Source organism: Schistocerca cancellata, chromosome 3, assembly GCF_023864275.1.
Source record: "Schistocerca cancellata isolate TAMUIC-IGC-003103 chromosome 3, iqSchCanc2.1, whole genome shotgun sequence".
Classification (NCBI taxonomy): Eukaryota; Metazoa; Arthropoda; class Insecta; order Orthoptera; family Acrididae; genus Schistocerca; species Schistocerca cancellata.
The window spans coordinates 193,550,846-193,567,115 of record NC_064628.1 but is presented as its reverse complement, the minus strand read 5'-3'; positions in this window follow the sequence as shown (position 1 = coordinate 193,567,115).

The following is a 16,270-nucleotide window of genomic DNA, read 5'->3' as shown; positions in this document are numbered from 1 at the left end:
CTAGACCACGGCGGCCGTCCCCATTTGAACACTTCCCTTGTTCAGAGCCCTTTCTGTAAAAAGTAACAATGTGGACGCGATCGAACCGCGGTATTGACTGTCTAAGCATGGTTCAACTACAGACAACACGAGCCGTGTACCTCCTTCCTGGTGGGATGACTGGAAGTGACCGGCTGTCGGACCCCCTCCGTCTAATAGGCGCTGCTCGTGTATGGTTGTTTACGTCTTTTGCAGGATTTAGTAGTGTCTCTGAACAGTCAAAGGGACTGTGTGTGTAATGCAATATCCACAGTCAACGTCTATTTTCAGGTGTTCTGGGAACCTATGTGATGCAAAACTTTTTTTTATGTATGTTGTTAATTGATTTCACCATAGAGCCGCAAATTATTGACTTCCAGACCGACAGTATGCACGATTTTGATCATGCTTCTCAGAGTCAACATGGAAACCACTATACTCCACAAAAAGGGTTATAAATTCCTAGGTATCAGCTACATGGGACGGTATTTGAAAATTACAATAGTAGTAGATTACCTGTAAGAAGGAAAATGTCTTTGCCATTGACTACTTTACAGTTTTTGGATTGATTATCGCAGATATGAAGGAGGTAATCCCAGAAGTCATTCCTTTTGATACTCTAATCCATCTGCCAAGATTTTTCCGCTACTCTCTCACTGGAGTTCGGTTGTGCGCCAACTGGGAGGAGGAGGGGGAGGAGGTTAGTGTTTAACGTCCCGTCGACAACGAGGTCATTAGAGACGGAGCGCAAGCTCGGGTTAGGGAAGGATGGGGAAGGTAATCGGCCGTGCCCTTCCAAAGGAACCATCCCGGCATTTGCCTAAAACGATGTTAGGGAAATCACGGAAAACCTAAATCAGGATGGCTGGAGACGGGATTGAACCGTCGTCCTCCCGAATGCGAGTCCAGTGTGCTAACCACGGCAAAGTGTGATGCCCCGTTATAATGATGTGTGCAGCGGATGATAGTTCTATTCCGCCACGAGCTGTTCCTTTCTCAGTTTAGAATTACAAAATTAATAAGACTTCGTAAATCTAATACTCCACAACCTCTGTTGCTGAATCGTCTGGAGAAACAGTGCATTCTCGAGCAAGTGACATCAGGTCACGTCACATGTGGTTAAAGAGTCTCCCCTCTACTCTGATGCTACAGTTAAAAGCGGTGGCTCGTTTTTTTACCCCTTGCTGTAGGGCTGCAATTTTTATATCTTTTTTTCCAAACCAGCAAGGTAAAACAAAGGCCACTACTTCCACCACATCAAGTGGATTTAGTGCTCACGTACTCACACTGAGCTGTGAACACTTCCCAGTTTATTAATGGGGGATAATTAAAAAATTTTATTACTATTATCGGTACCATGAGTGCAATGGTCGTGAAAGGCGCGCGATATTGAATCGTTATCCTATCATTAAAGACGCGGGACCTGCACGTCTTTATAGCAACCATTATCTTGAGAATAGTTCTGCATTATTGTACAGCGACACTAAGGGCGATTTTCCGTAGTGAGAGTGAAAATGTAAAGATTAAAGGACTCATTTATTTAACAGTTGAATATTGAACAGTCATACAATCAAATGAGGGTGGGAGAAGAAGGAATTGAGTTCAGAAGCCTGCCTCAACGTACGATCATAATAAGCCACGATGGCAGGAGAAAAGGAATTTTAGGAACGATCGCTGTATTATCAAATGGAGTTCAATTTGAATCATCCAAAGACTAAGAAAGATGCTACTGGGGGTGAATCGCTAGGTAGTCCCTTGTATTAAAGGAATAAAACCAGCAAGACGCAAAACTATTCACACAGGCGATCCTAGATAACTTTGGTTCGCGGTCCGACTACGTTAACGAAACATGAAGGGGCGCCAGACACTCACCAGGTGGCGTAGGACAAAGAGCACAAGTTTTCAAGCTAGGAAGACCTAAATTGTGAGTCAAATTATGCACAGGAGAACTGAAAGAGCTACTGCCAGACGAAGCGGAAAAGTGAACATGAAAGTATAAACTTTAGTCCCGAATTGCAAGCCACTGTGACTTATCAACACATCGTGCACATTGTGCCTAACTGTACACGGGAAACCTACAGTCTTCTGACCCTGAAAAATTGCGTAAAACGTAATTTAAGGTACGTACGTCAGTAAAATGACCTATAAGTTTCCCTCTGAGCCGCAGGACGCGAAGCTACAGTGCACGTCGGCGCTCATGCTTACCGAAACTTAATCTTCTAGAAGCAGCACCTCCAGCCTCGGGCATAGTCACACTAGAACTGCCTACTTCCCCTTTGCCCACTATCCACCAGCGGAGGGCGGTTGGCACCCACCCGCGAAAAACGGGCCTTCGCCTGAACTGGTCAATCAGATGGCAGAATCTCGCAGGGAGGCAACCTCGCGACGTTAAAGTCGAGCAGAAATATCAGTTACAAGGTTGGTAAGGCAGGTTGGGGAACTGAGAATAGGAGAGACTTTGTGCCACTACTTAACGTTCAAACGACATCACGTGCTACCCTGGCGATCGGAATAAGAACGAGAAACGGGAAGCCATGATGAATGCTAGGAAGACTGCTACCTTTGCCCATAAATAAAGAACATTTCTAGCGCCAAGCTCCTCTCACAGACAAGTGTGAGACAAACTGTCAACATCATCAAATAAATTACGCAATCCATAGAAATTGTTAACAGGGCCTGATTTATTATATTACCGAATACCAGAATGCTGGGATTAGAAATATTAAATACGAGTACTGAATGGTGAATGAAGTGCGCTTCTTTCATCACACTGACCTATGAAAGAAGGTTTTCGCAAAGTACTCTTATCGGAAAAAATATGAGAGCTTCGAAAATGTTGACATTGACTGGGGCAGGGGGAGTTCCATGGACGCAGCCATGTGGGTGCTTATGGGAACTGTGTGTTTGTTAAACCCTCAAATTTTTTTATTTTTTGGAAACCACATATATGGATACTGTGATACACAAATACAAAAACGGTATCAATGTCACAAAATAAAACTGTAACTGACAATGTACATAGAATATTATACCAGAGCACAAAAAAAGGAAAACAAATAGTCACACGACAGATTAACACATAAAATAAACACCATGTGACAAAAACAAGAAAATCACAAGATACATTAACACATACCTAACAAACGAAACGATGCTGACAAGACGCAGACTGAGGTACCATTACTCAAGTGTCAGGAAAGTAATGACGTGAATGACACAAAATGAAACACTGCAAAATACACTAAAACATAAATATTAAACCAAAGCAGAGAGAATGAAACATATTGAACATACCATTATGCAAATCATAAGACTAAGGTGATACAAAGGATACAAAACGAAGAGAAAAAAAATCCAATAAACACTGACATGTAAATATTACATAAAATAGTAAACACACAATTGGACATGATACTAACACAGAAGAGAAGGTCACTGACCAATGTCAAGCCCGTTTGTGGGTCTCTTAAACAGAACCTCCAATGGTCAAACATGTCTTGGCAGTATTTGAAGGGCACTTGAAATCAATCAGTGACGGAAAATAGTAAGAGAAATAGTGACAAGAGATGGCAAAAGTGAAAGAGCAAGACATGGACACATACTCCACAAGGTGAAACAAATCACTAAATTCAAGACACGTTCAGATATCAGTTAATTCTGACGGAACAAGTATAGCAAAATCACTGAAAAGTAAAACCCTCGACAACACATTATTGCAACTCAATTTGTATCACCATTCACTATGTATACACTGAAACAAAGGGGAGCACTCGAAAAACTTGAGAGGAGGTTACACACTTAATCGACGCACTGCACTGTTCGAATGTAAGCACTCGCAGCTGTGTCGACGGAGTCACGATGGGCGGGGAGCAATGCCTCCGACATGGAGTCGGAAGTTCTGCCTCGCTGGCACTACTCGAAGTGCGGGAGCGGTTCGCTCCAATCGTCGCAGCCACAGCAAAACTCTCCTGGCGGCCTGGTAGTCGACTCACGGATCTCTACATCGCTGACACTTGATGTCCATGTGTGGCTTGTCATGCGCACACGAGGAAGCAGAACAGCTGTCGGCATTGGTGGCTGACAGCTGGGGAACCACATCTCTCAATACTGCATCGCACAGATCATATTACTACTGGTAAGAACCAGAAAAACAATAGTCTGGGCTCCCCAATGTTAGAGGTCCCGTAGCCTGATTCCAAGTCGCTCGACCCACAACCAATAAGTCAAGAGGACTGAGTTCAGTCTTTTCAGCACCACAATATTAATTGACAGTTTGACTGGTAACACAAGGACAGTTGCCATGCCAATGTCCTTGCTCATTGCGCCAATCAGAGTCAGTCTTGTGGCAAACAACCAAAACATTATAGTTCACCTTGAAAGGTCTCTGTTGGATTCCTTTCATGTGTAATTTCTTAAATCTGTTGCCATTTATGGAATAAATTCCTCTTCTAAATGTACTGTGGCGTTTCTGACTATCTGGGAGGAGACTGAGCAGTGGAACGTGTTACTTTTACACATAAACAAGAACGATCTGTCACACTACTACACTTTAAAGCACAGTTTATATGTAATTCTTATATGTAATTCATGTCACACAGTCTCATACGGAACCTACATCCACTTTCTTTTATATACTGTATATGATAAGATACTGTCATCCCCCTTCCCTTTTGTGTGAGAGGATGAATAAGCATATGTATTTCTAGTTGCATGCTTGAGGGTAGCAGACAAGGCTGTCTGCTAGAGAACAGTAGGACCAACGTCGGAACAGGTAGCTACGCTTCCTAAAAGCAAAGAGGTTTCTATCCTTAGTATGGTCCTGTCCGTCCGTTGTCATGTTGGTATAGGAAGCTGCCCCTCTGGCCACTTCCGTTGGTCTTTGTGAGCCACCCTCAGGAAGCACGCTCGGCAGTAGGGAGTTGCAGTGTGGCCGTGGCGAGCGTCTGAAGTGGTAAGATCTCCGGCTAAGCGCGTGTCTGTTAAGTCCGTAGGACAATGGATTTCTTAAGTTCAGCCTAACTGAAAATTTAATCACTTTTATTTCGGGTTTAGGTCTAAAATATCCGATGTTATCTTAAATTGCAGCGCAGTGTAATTATCGTGTGAAGTTCAGATTATTTTTCGGTAGTTGCTTTGTTACTACTTTGTGAGTAAAGTGGAACCACGTGTTGATCAGTAGCTCTAACTAAGTTCATCAATCTTAAATCCGAATGTGCGTGAGATGATAACGTCTCGTCTTGAGAATATTTTTTTAATATAGCAACTTTTCTTTATGCTTTTCTTTATGTTCAACCCACGTGGGGTGTACTTTGCGAGACCAGTACCACGTGCTTATATAACTGTTTGACCCATCAGGTTAATAGTAAGACGTTAGTAACCAGTTCAAGGTTTTTCTTTGGTCAATTGCTTTTCGATCTAATGTATTTTAATTATCAAAATTATTGTGGAGTTGTACGCTTTGTGTAAACCAAGTTGACCACGTGGAGCATGTGGTGTAATCATCAAAGTAGCCCTCAGCTATTCTTTTTGCGAAGACTTCACAAAGAGTTAATATGAATTTAGTATACCAGTGTGTGGTAATTACATGACGGACAGGATTGTGGTATGAACGTAATTTCTTTGGGTAAAAACTGAATCTGTTGGTTGTGGTTAATTTGTTCTTGCTTATGTTTCAATGTTCTTCGTGTGTTATTTTATGAATGGAGTGTTGTATGCAGTTTTCCAAATATTGGCTCCATATTTTATGTGTTCCGTAAGATTACAATCTCACATTCTTTTCAATCGTAAATAAGGCATCAGCTCAGTTATAACTCACGTATAATATGCTGAAATTTCAATGAACAATCTTAAAATAAATTTCCAATTATAAACTGATTTCTTTCTTTTTATTTAAATTCTCCTTTTTATATATATATTTTACCGGTTTTGTATGACTATTAAAAGATTATCATTAATGTTAGTCTGGTTGGTAAACCTAGACTAAATATCTGATGAAACAGTTGCCCAGTAATCCACGGTTAACGTCCCCAGACAGATCACGGCTTTTAAGCCAGCTTTTATTGTCTATTAGCACCGATCTCAGCATAACAAAATTAAAGTAACAATATTACACATCAGCATAGCAAATTAAAAGTTACAATATTACAACCTCCCTTCACAAGTGTAATGCACGAGGCTGTCACTGGAGACCGTCTCTTAACTACCTCGGTGCAATGGAGGTGCAGCATGATTTGCGTAATGCCAATAGTGACCACTAAATAGTTCCTAATTACATTCTTTGACAACAGCAAAAAGTTATTTCAGAAGTGCAGACCAACCAAATGCGAGAAGCACAAACTTTCACTGCAGAGTGTCTTTGTTGTGCCTTGTGAATGTAAGACCTGTGACTGCCCCGAACATTGGCCATTGATTGATTTCCTGACACGGGGGTCACCCATGGAGGTAAAAATAAGGGGAGTTGTCATGACGTCACAAACTAGAAGCCGACCCAAGTGAAGATCCGCCATGTTAGCTACCCCAAAACATTCGCTTATGGTGGTTTGATTACGTGTAGTCGTGAAGTGTTCTGATAAAAAATGCCGGCTTGCGTCGCATACGGATGTACTAATCGTTCTGATTGTAGGCTAAAGTTTAAACAAATCACACTTGAAATTCTGATTCACTGTAAAGTTTTACAGTATGGTTTTATTTCTGTGATTTGACTTTAGATTTCCTATCAGTCCAACGCGAAGAGCTCTCAAGAGGTGAGCAATACACTTGGTTTTTATTGTTTGGTTATACCCAAGTAACTGGAAAGTCCTGGCAAGAAATATCCTGGAAATGAGGACTAATGTTTTAAAATACAATAATTTAATATAAAAGTAATGTAACTACATGTAGTTAATTAAATCTTCAGTAAAATGTGTGGAACACCTGTTACAGTGATTAAATTATAAGTACTTAAAGGGTTACATATTTGTCAAAGCAAAGGTCCCTATCTAAGTCCAGGCTTAGATCATTACATTAATCATTGTGTAGTCGTCTTACCCTGTAAATTGCTATTATTTGCCACATTGAATGTCATTTGGTAGGTGCAGTTAAAAAACAAAGCAGATGTGTAAACTACAATGGGCCTGACAATCTTAAATTCAGTTCTTCGTAATTTAACGAATCTTTCACTTCGTTGACATGACACGTGGCTTGTTTATATCATCCCTGCATACATCCATGGGACACCAAAGGAAATAAGGTAAGTTTCTTGCAAACTTGAACATTTAAAATTTTCATTTGACTTGAAAATGCAACGAATAAAAATAGGTGCCTCTAAATTATCAATCATTGCTTTTGGAGTTCTGGCTTTATCAATTATCGACACAAACACAATGGAAGTGAATAGAAATGGATTACGGAAGCACTCTTTTCATAGCACATACTTCCCTTCTCGGTTATTCGTAGTGTATAAACAAAAAGGAATAACAGTACAGAAGCCAGAAGCGTCATATTTTCGTGTCGTATTACTGTATCGAATATGCATTTAAGACCAGAAAAACGTTTGAAGTTGCGTTCCTTATGCTGTGTTGTTCACTAAAACAGTGTAACATTTACTATATAAAACAAATATCGTCTCCACCCGACAGAAATAACGAACAAGAAGCAACTGTAAACACTCGTCTGCTAATGTTTTGGGGGATCTAAGATGACGGCAGGCCCCGCCCACTGGCTTCAAAACAACTTACAGCGCTAGGCTAGGCGCGCACTGGCGATTTTCCGTCGCGCGATTTATTTGTCGCAAGAATGAAACACAGTGGCTCGTATAGGAGCGCGCGCACGTGCGACAAAATAGTAGCGGCGATTTAAAAGACGCAAACGGCCCTATTTCGCGCGCGACGCGATTGGCGCAGGTGTGGAATGATTCACAGGCACTGGCATGGGCCCGCGCGCACTAGCGACGCGATTTCGCAGTCAGTAGTTCTCGCTCTGTGTTGCATACACACAAGTTCAGTGCGCCAGCATGCCTGATAACGGAGTTGCGTTACGGATGACATTGTAAGTTGTGTTGTCGATTCAGAAAGACTAACTGCAGAAGTAGGAAAGCGACCAGCTCTCTACAACAGGAAATTAAAAGAATACAGTGATCGCAATTTGAAAGAGAAACTGTGGGGAGAAGTATGCTGCAGCCTAATTCGGAACTGGACTGAACTGTCTGGACCAGAAAAGACTAACAAAGGTATTTCATGGTTCACTTATTTCATTCAGTCATGTAGACATCACAGTTACAACAATTTAAATTTTTTCACATTGCCAAGATGCTGATCCTTGTGGAGTCACCATCAGCTCTTATTCCTACAGGCTCACAGCCTTGCAGAAGCTCGTCATTTCGTCTTACGAAATTATGCAGAATACAACATGCTTTTATGATTATGGTTGAAAAACCAACATCCACATCCATCGGTCGATGAAATATTCTCTACTTGTTAGCCAAAATCCCCAAAGTACATTCCACCATTCTACGAGCACGACAATGTCTATAATTAAAAACACGCTGTTCCATTGTCAGGGTTTTCTTCGAGTACGGCCGCAGAATATGTCTAGACAGTGCAAATGCTTCATCTCCTACAAAATTAAAAGGTTGAGGCTCTCCTTCCTCGTCATGTGGTAATTTTTGAGGATTTGGAATGTTTAACTGATTAGATTTCAGTTTTTGATAGAAGCTGGATTTCTTGAACATGTTAGAATCCCCATTGGCTCCATACGAGCTCACGTCTGTCACAGTGAAACAATAGTCAGCGTCCACTACGGCCAAAAGTATTGTCGAAAAATAATTCTTGTAATTATAAAACTCTGAGCCACTGTCAGCAGGCTTCTTCAGTCTCACATGTATCCTGTCAACAGCACCAATGCAATTTGGAAAGTCAGTTCTGTCTAAAAACTGTTTGGCAATAATCTTCCAATCATCTTCAGTTTTTTCTGCCATATCAATAGGCTGTAGACATTGCCACAACTGCTCGCATGTATCCTTCACAATTTCTCTGATTGTAGTGGATCCCAGTAGGTATTCGTAGTGTAATGAGCGAAAGCTATTTCCAGTAGCAAGGTATCTGGAAGAAATAATATTCAGTAACAGCATTAATATTTATTTATAGAAGTATTAAGGTAAATACTTACAATAAATTATATACAGTGATAATTTCATTTATGACAGGTATAGAAATTCAAAGGAAGTGGAAAAATCTGAAGGACTGCTTCGCGAGAGAACTGGCATCACAGAAAAAATCTTCGTCTGGCGAGGCTGCAAGAGAGTGGAGGAAATATCTATACTTCGATGCAATGTTATTTCTGCTCCCTCAAATGGAAGACAGACCGACCACCAGCAACATCGAAATTATGCCCAGTAGCACAAGAAACAAGGAAGTAGGTTCTCCCCCCAGTTTGTCTTCACAAAACATCAACGATACTGCACAGAGCACAAAAGTACGACATCCTACGAAAAGAGAAGCCAAGAAGGTTACGTCCTACAAGGAATCTCTAATAAATATATTAAAAGACTGACAAAAAGAAGAAGTTAATGACGATAAGAATTTTGCATTAATGCTTGTCCCCATGCTGGCGAAATTAAACGAAGAACAGAAACATTACGCGAAAATAGAAATACTGAATGTGATAAGAAATGCCAGATATTATCAGCTTTCACCGATTTTTCCACAGCATCCGAACATGTGTTATAACACAACTCAAGCGACTTATAACACCACCCAAGCAACTTATTCTCCAGCAACCTCATTCGTTCAACCGTATTCTTCAAGTGTCCTAAATGAAACGGAACCTCCACAAAATTTGTTCGTGTGCCCCTCTGCTGACAACCGCAACAAGACCACAGAAAACCTCTTGGCGCAACATGGTTTTGCAGTTTTCTCATGAAACAAGTTCGCCAGTATCGACTTGCAGTAGTGATTTTCTTGATGCATCTGATCAGTAATGTAAAATGGCAACAACAATTGTTGAGTGAAATGATTCTCTTGATGTATCTAATCAATAGTGTAAAAGGGCAATAAAAACTGTTGAATGAAATAATGTGTGCTCACCTCAAAGTCACTGGTAAACGCTCCCCAGGTGGGTATACACTTCCTATATGTCGTATCTTGATTTTTTATATTCGGTCCTACTGTCTGAAGCAGTGTATCAAAACTATTCTTACTCATTCGATAGTATTGAAAGAACTTATTTGGGTGATTTTGTAACTCTTCTTGTAATTTGAAAAACTGCCCTTACACTAGTCTTTGACTTACAATGGGATGCACCCAGTAACGACATTTGCGCTGTTTTCGCGCTCTTCTTCGTAGTAAAAGCGCCACCAAACGAGCTGCTTCGATGAAATCCATGCTGGTACTGAGAGTAGTTGCGATTTTCTTGCCGCTGTGTGCGCACCACAATGTACTTCCGCGACAGCGATTGTTAAGTCGCGCCGACTGAAAACTCGCCTGTGCGCGCCTAGCCGTAAGTCTGTAGCGCCATCTCCCCTTATTCTACCTCCAAGAGGTCACCGCAGATTACGGCGTGTCGCCGTCAGAAGTATTTCGGAAGTCGCCCTCGACAGTCCGTTCTTGCCGCCGCAGGTGAGTCACGTAGGCGCCCACCAAGCGGCCCCTACTGCTGTCGGCGCGTGGCGGCTAGCCTCACAAGGCGGACGAGGGTCGAATCGGCCGCAGCGCGTGCGATGACAGGTGCCCGGATGGCGGCTGAAGTGGGCGTGGCCGGGTCAGCTGTGTGCGACGAGACAGCTGGAAGGCTGTCGGAGGAGCCGGCCGCTGTGGGCGCTGGAGACGTGACGAGCGCCCAGCTGCGGGCTGCTTTGGGCTCGGTGTTGCCACAGCTACGCCGCCGTGGCGCGAGCGACGGAAAGCAGGGGGAAGTGGCGGCCGCTCGTCGGGAGGCCGCAGCACCACCCCTGCGCTGTTCCCTTTGCCTCGACTACTGGCCACTCCACAGCCACTTTTGCCCCGGCGACATACAGTAATGTTTTCAGTGACAAATAACAAGTTTCATGCAAAGCCTTTACAACTGGTACACTGACCTATGAAAGTGGGTTACATCCAGAAAAAAAATGTTACAATAAAACTCACAAATAAAGAGCAATATGCCCTGGCTTTACACGTAGGAACGCCCAGATCATTCCATGGGTTACAAAAGGTCAATTTTACCAATATGAGAAAAACTACACACTAAGGGAAGAATATAACAAAGGTCTTCCGATAATTAACAATTGTACAGCCTTCTCAAATTCACTTGGAACATTGGGCTTGTAGCTTTACAATTAATAGGGCCCAGCTCATTTACATTGACAAAGTCTGCCACAAAAACTTTAAGGGCACAATATATGGCAAAAAGAACCTATTCTGACCCGACAGATCCATAGAATTGTCTTACATCATAAAACAAGTAATAGGTAGGGAAGGTGACGTCACACAGGATACTTAGGGGTAGCATGCACTGTGTTAGTTCTGTCACCAGTACTACAACTGTTATTCCACATGCAACAACAATCTACATGTAATAGGATGATGAATATGATGTCATACTACCTGGTCATTCTCTCGACCATTACCAAAGAAATTTAAATTAAGGCCGTCACTCTAGATTTATTTTGATGGACGTGACTGGGCCTGGCTTCTGTAGGTCGGGTTTTACTCTCTCTCTCTGTCCAGCATCATGGCGGATTTGACAAATAGAACCTCATGTAACTTACATTTTTGAAACATTGTACGAAAACTGGTGAAGCACAGGGACACAAGATACGTTCCCCACACGCGCATACAGTGAAGCTAGCTTAGGTAAAGGTTCAGTCTGATTACCGGTCGGCGTGTTTACTTATTGCTTTATAATTGTTATTCCATAAATACTTGGATAGTTGCTGCTTCCGTACCTGTTGTCGTTCGCTCAGTACTGTACCTCGTCCGCTCCACTGGGTTATCCTGTCTGACAGGATCCTATTCACCATTGCTTTTCTGGAAAAAGGACTAGTGCATTCGTATAAGTCATACTCAGAACGATTCCACATGTCTGGCAGAGCTAATTGACTCGAATTCCTGGCCCTTCCCGTCACAGACAAACTTTATCCTCTTCTATCGAGTGAGAAACGCGCAGTAAGAACCAACATAATACAGCCCTTGTGACGAAAAAGGGTCAACCAAAACGGTGACCTTTAAACCAATACAAACAACATAAAGAACGGAATGCAAGGACACAATAAACATCCAGCTACACTAGATCATTCGAAACACGCTAACGAGAAAAGGCTAGTTTACAGCTCCTTGAACTTCTTCAGGTTAGTTACGTGGTGCATACGTCGCGATCCTTTTGTCCTCAGTGTTTCTATTTCTATCACGTTCGGATTGATGATCTGGCGGATTCTGTACGGGCCAAAGAACACGTTAAAGAACTTCTTGCAGAGATGTTTACGTTTTCGCGGCAACCGGCGCGATTTGAGAAGTACCTTTTGCCCGATGGTCAGGTTCATCTGTCTAATGGACCCTTTGTACTGTGCCTTCCGCTTCTCTGCTTGCTGCCTGATTCTCTCGAGGGCAAGGCGTAGAATCTCCTTATGCCTCCTGCGAGGGGCAGTACGGAAATTGACGAGTTCCCTGATACGATCGGTGGGCGGCGCATTTTTCAAGACGGAACTGGCGTTTCCCCTGTCGGCTCATGTGGCAGGTTATTAATTACATCCTGGAACTCTGCAAGATACTCGCTCCAATTCCGGTGCTGCTTATGGCAATACAGTCACCACAGCTTGTTTAGCTCCTTTATTACGCGCTCACTAGGATTGGATTGAGGGGTGGATAAGAGAGGTAAACACCGCCTTAATCCCTCTTCTGTCGAGCATTTCTCGCCATATCCGAGATCTAAATTGGATCTCATTGTCCGAGATGACCTTGTCCACTTTCCCTACCTCAAGCAGAAACGCCGGCCGGTGTGACCGAGCGGCTCTAGGCGCTTCAGTCTGTAGCCGCGCGATCGCTACGGTCGTAGGTTCGAATCCTGCCTCGGGCATGGATGTGCGTGATGTCCTTAGGTTTAAGTAGTTCTAAGATCTAGGGGACTGATGACCTCAGATGTTAAGTCCCATAGTCCTCAGAGCCATTTTTTTCTAGCAGAAACCTCTCCTCGAAAACTCTTGTCACAGTCCTCGCCGTGGCACATCTGAGTGGCACAAAGACCAAGTATTTAGACTTCAATTCGACCGTGACAAGAATGTAACGGAATCCGGTTCGAGTGGCGGGCAGTGGGCCGAGTAGATCTGTCGCCGCGAACTGCCTCAATTTTAGTAGGAATTATAGGAAAAAGGGGAATGCAATGAGACACAGTTGAAGGTTTTGCCTTTTGACAGGCCACGCAGGTTGTCAGAACCTTTCGATTCCTTTTCTCCATATTATTGAAGTAGGCTGACAGTCTCAGTGTTAGGAAACATTTGCGGGGTCCGAAGAGGGTGTAAATGAGGTGGGTGTACCATACGAGTTTGTTGATAAAATCCTCAGGAATGCATAGCACCCACACAATCTCGTTTTCGCTCCGCCTACGAAATAGAATTCCCGCCCGGACTGTGTAGAACCTTCGTTCTCTCGGCCCATTTTGTTTTCATATCCTTCCATGCTGGGTTTTTATCCCGTTCCTGGCCAATGTTGCTCAATCCGGTGTCCACATAATTCTCAAAAGGAACCTGCCTGAGGAACATGTCATATCGCAGCTCGTGCAGCTCCTCATCATTGCCTCGCGGCAACGCACTTGGTGCACGCGAGAGGGCGTCTGCAATGATGTTATCTTTACCCAGCAGATAGTGGGTAACGAAGCGGAACTCCTGCAGGAACAGGGACCACCGATCCAACCTTCGGTGCAAAAGTTTTGTGTGATCGGTATAGACTTTCGTCTTTCGTCCGTACAGGCTGTATCTGAACTTGTCAAAACCCCACAAGAAAGCGAGAGCTTCGATTTCCGTTACCGAGTAGTTCTTCTCGGCTTTACTCAAGATGCGACTAGCAAACGCAATGGTGTTCTGCACGACAGGGCCATCTTGTAATGATTCCTGGAAGACAGAATTCCTTCTCAAGGTCTGGATATGCCAAGATCGGGGCGTTAAGGAGAGCTTCCTTTAATGCTTCAAATTCACCTTGTGGCTGTTCGTTCCAGAGCCAGGGTGTATTCTTCCTAGTCAGCTGGCAGAGGTATGGGGTATTAACAGTGCTCTTAATTTACGAGACCAAGGAAACTGCACACTTGTTTCTTAGATCTGGGAACAGCATATTGCCATACTAACTGCAACTTTTCCTTATCTGGTCAGATTCCTGCCGACGAGACAATGTGTCCCAGGAACTTGATTTCACTGCATCTAAAACTCTGACATCTTGAGGTTCAACATGACTCCTTACATCAGAAATGCATGCAGCAGCTCATCAAGCGTATTATTATGCATATCCCATGACTCTTCCGCTACCAGAATGTCATTCACGTAGACCATGAGTCTATATCTTACTTCTTCCGGAATCACAGTATTGAGCCCCCGAATGAATGCTGCGGACTAGATATTCAGTCCAAAAGGCAGTTTCTTGAACTAATAACAACGGCTGTAACACAGAGAAGCTGTGAGTTCACGGCAGTTGGGAAGCAGTTCGATCTGCCAGTAGCTAGCACACAGGTCCACTGAGGTGAGGACCTTTACCCCATGAAACTGCTGCAGCAGTTCATCCATAGTCTCTGGACGGTCAGTCTCAGGGATGATAATTCTATTCACTTGCCATGAGTCAAGGACCAGCCTGACCGACCCATCATGCTTCATCAACACATGCAGAGGAATGTTATAAGATGAAATGGCAGGCTCAATCACTCTGTGCTGCAGCATTACCTTTATTTCTGCTTCCACTGCATCTTTTAGAAACAGCACGATTGGATATGAATGGACAAAAAATCCCTTGTGTGGCTTGCCTAAGAACTCGTATGCAAAGTCGTTAATTGTTCCTGGAGTATCAGAGAATACTTCGCTATATTTGAACAACAGGCTCCTCAACTGACGTGATGTTCATGGGTTCTATGTCTTTGCGTCCAGCAATGCCTCGACAATAAAGAGCTATGGCAGTCGTTGACATCCAAGAGTAATGATTCTGATACCATGAAGCCTACCGAATTGTCACTGACTATACTAGAGCTGTCCACACCCTCCTCAAAGTTCAATCACGCAATTTTGTCCTATACCTTAAGTTCCACATATTAGCCTTCCACGTTAAAGCTTGCACGACAGAAATGGAGGAAGTCCAGTCCTAATATTGCATTGACTCTCAGGTAGGAAACCACTAGAAAGTTTGCACACAATCGCCCCAATTGACATATGTAATCTATTAAAACTTGTTTGGTGGCAGACACTGTCTTGCCTCCTATTGCACCCCGAATTTTCGTCCTCTGAAGGGTAATACGGGCTGTAAGGTTTCAGGCAAATCCAACACCTTCCATGAAAACCATGACATCATAAGCAAATCCAGTAGTATGTCACATAACTCCGAATAATTCGTGACATTAAAGTGATCAAAGTAATACGAGTAACGAGTGAGCAAATGGAATACCACAGACTAACACAAGAATGCCTAAATGCATGTCATACCTTCCCACCGTGAGACAGAAGAAGTTCCGAGGGGAGAAACGAGAACAGAAGCCGAGAGCAGAACCGTGTGAAGCTAGAAGGCCCTAAAATAAGAGACGGACACCCACGTCACCAGCTAACCATGTTAAAAGTAGAGCCCTCCAGAAGAACAGTATAGGTCTTACAATAACACTAAAAGGGCCACACCAGCTGCAAGTTTTAGCGTGAGACTTTTTCGTGACTCTGTTACGTTGCAAACTTTAAAAACATTGCCCCACCACGAAAAGTATAGCGTTTCTCATTGGATAGATAGAATTTTTGTAGGCGGAGCTTAAGGTTAACAAGGTAATGAACGCACGTGAATTTTTGAGCGCATAAGGCTTCACTCCGAACTGCAGAAGTCTCATCTGTTACATCTCCTTTCTACGTAATACTAGCGTCGATCATCAATTGAAGCACATGGTATTCACATTTGCTACGTAAGTTAAAATCTGAAACGTGATGACTTTTCTGTTGTATAATTATTGAGACGGCACATCAGCCACTGTAATTTACGACAAGTTAGATAAGTAATTAAAGATAATTGAGGGTCACTGTAGACCATTTTTATAGTTTTCTCTTTTGTGAAACTTAAATTAAACCTAGATTATA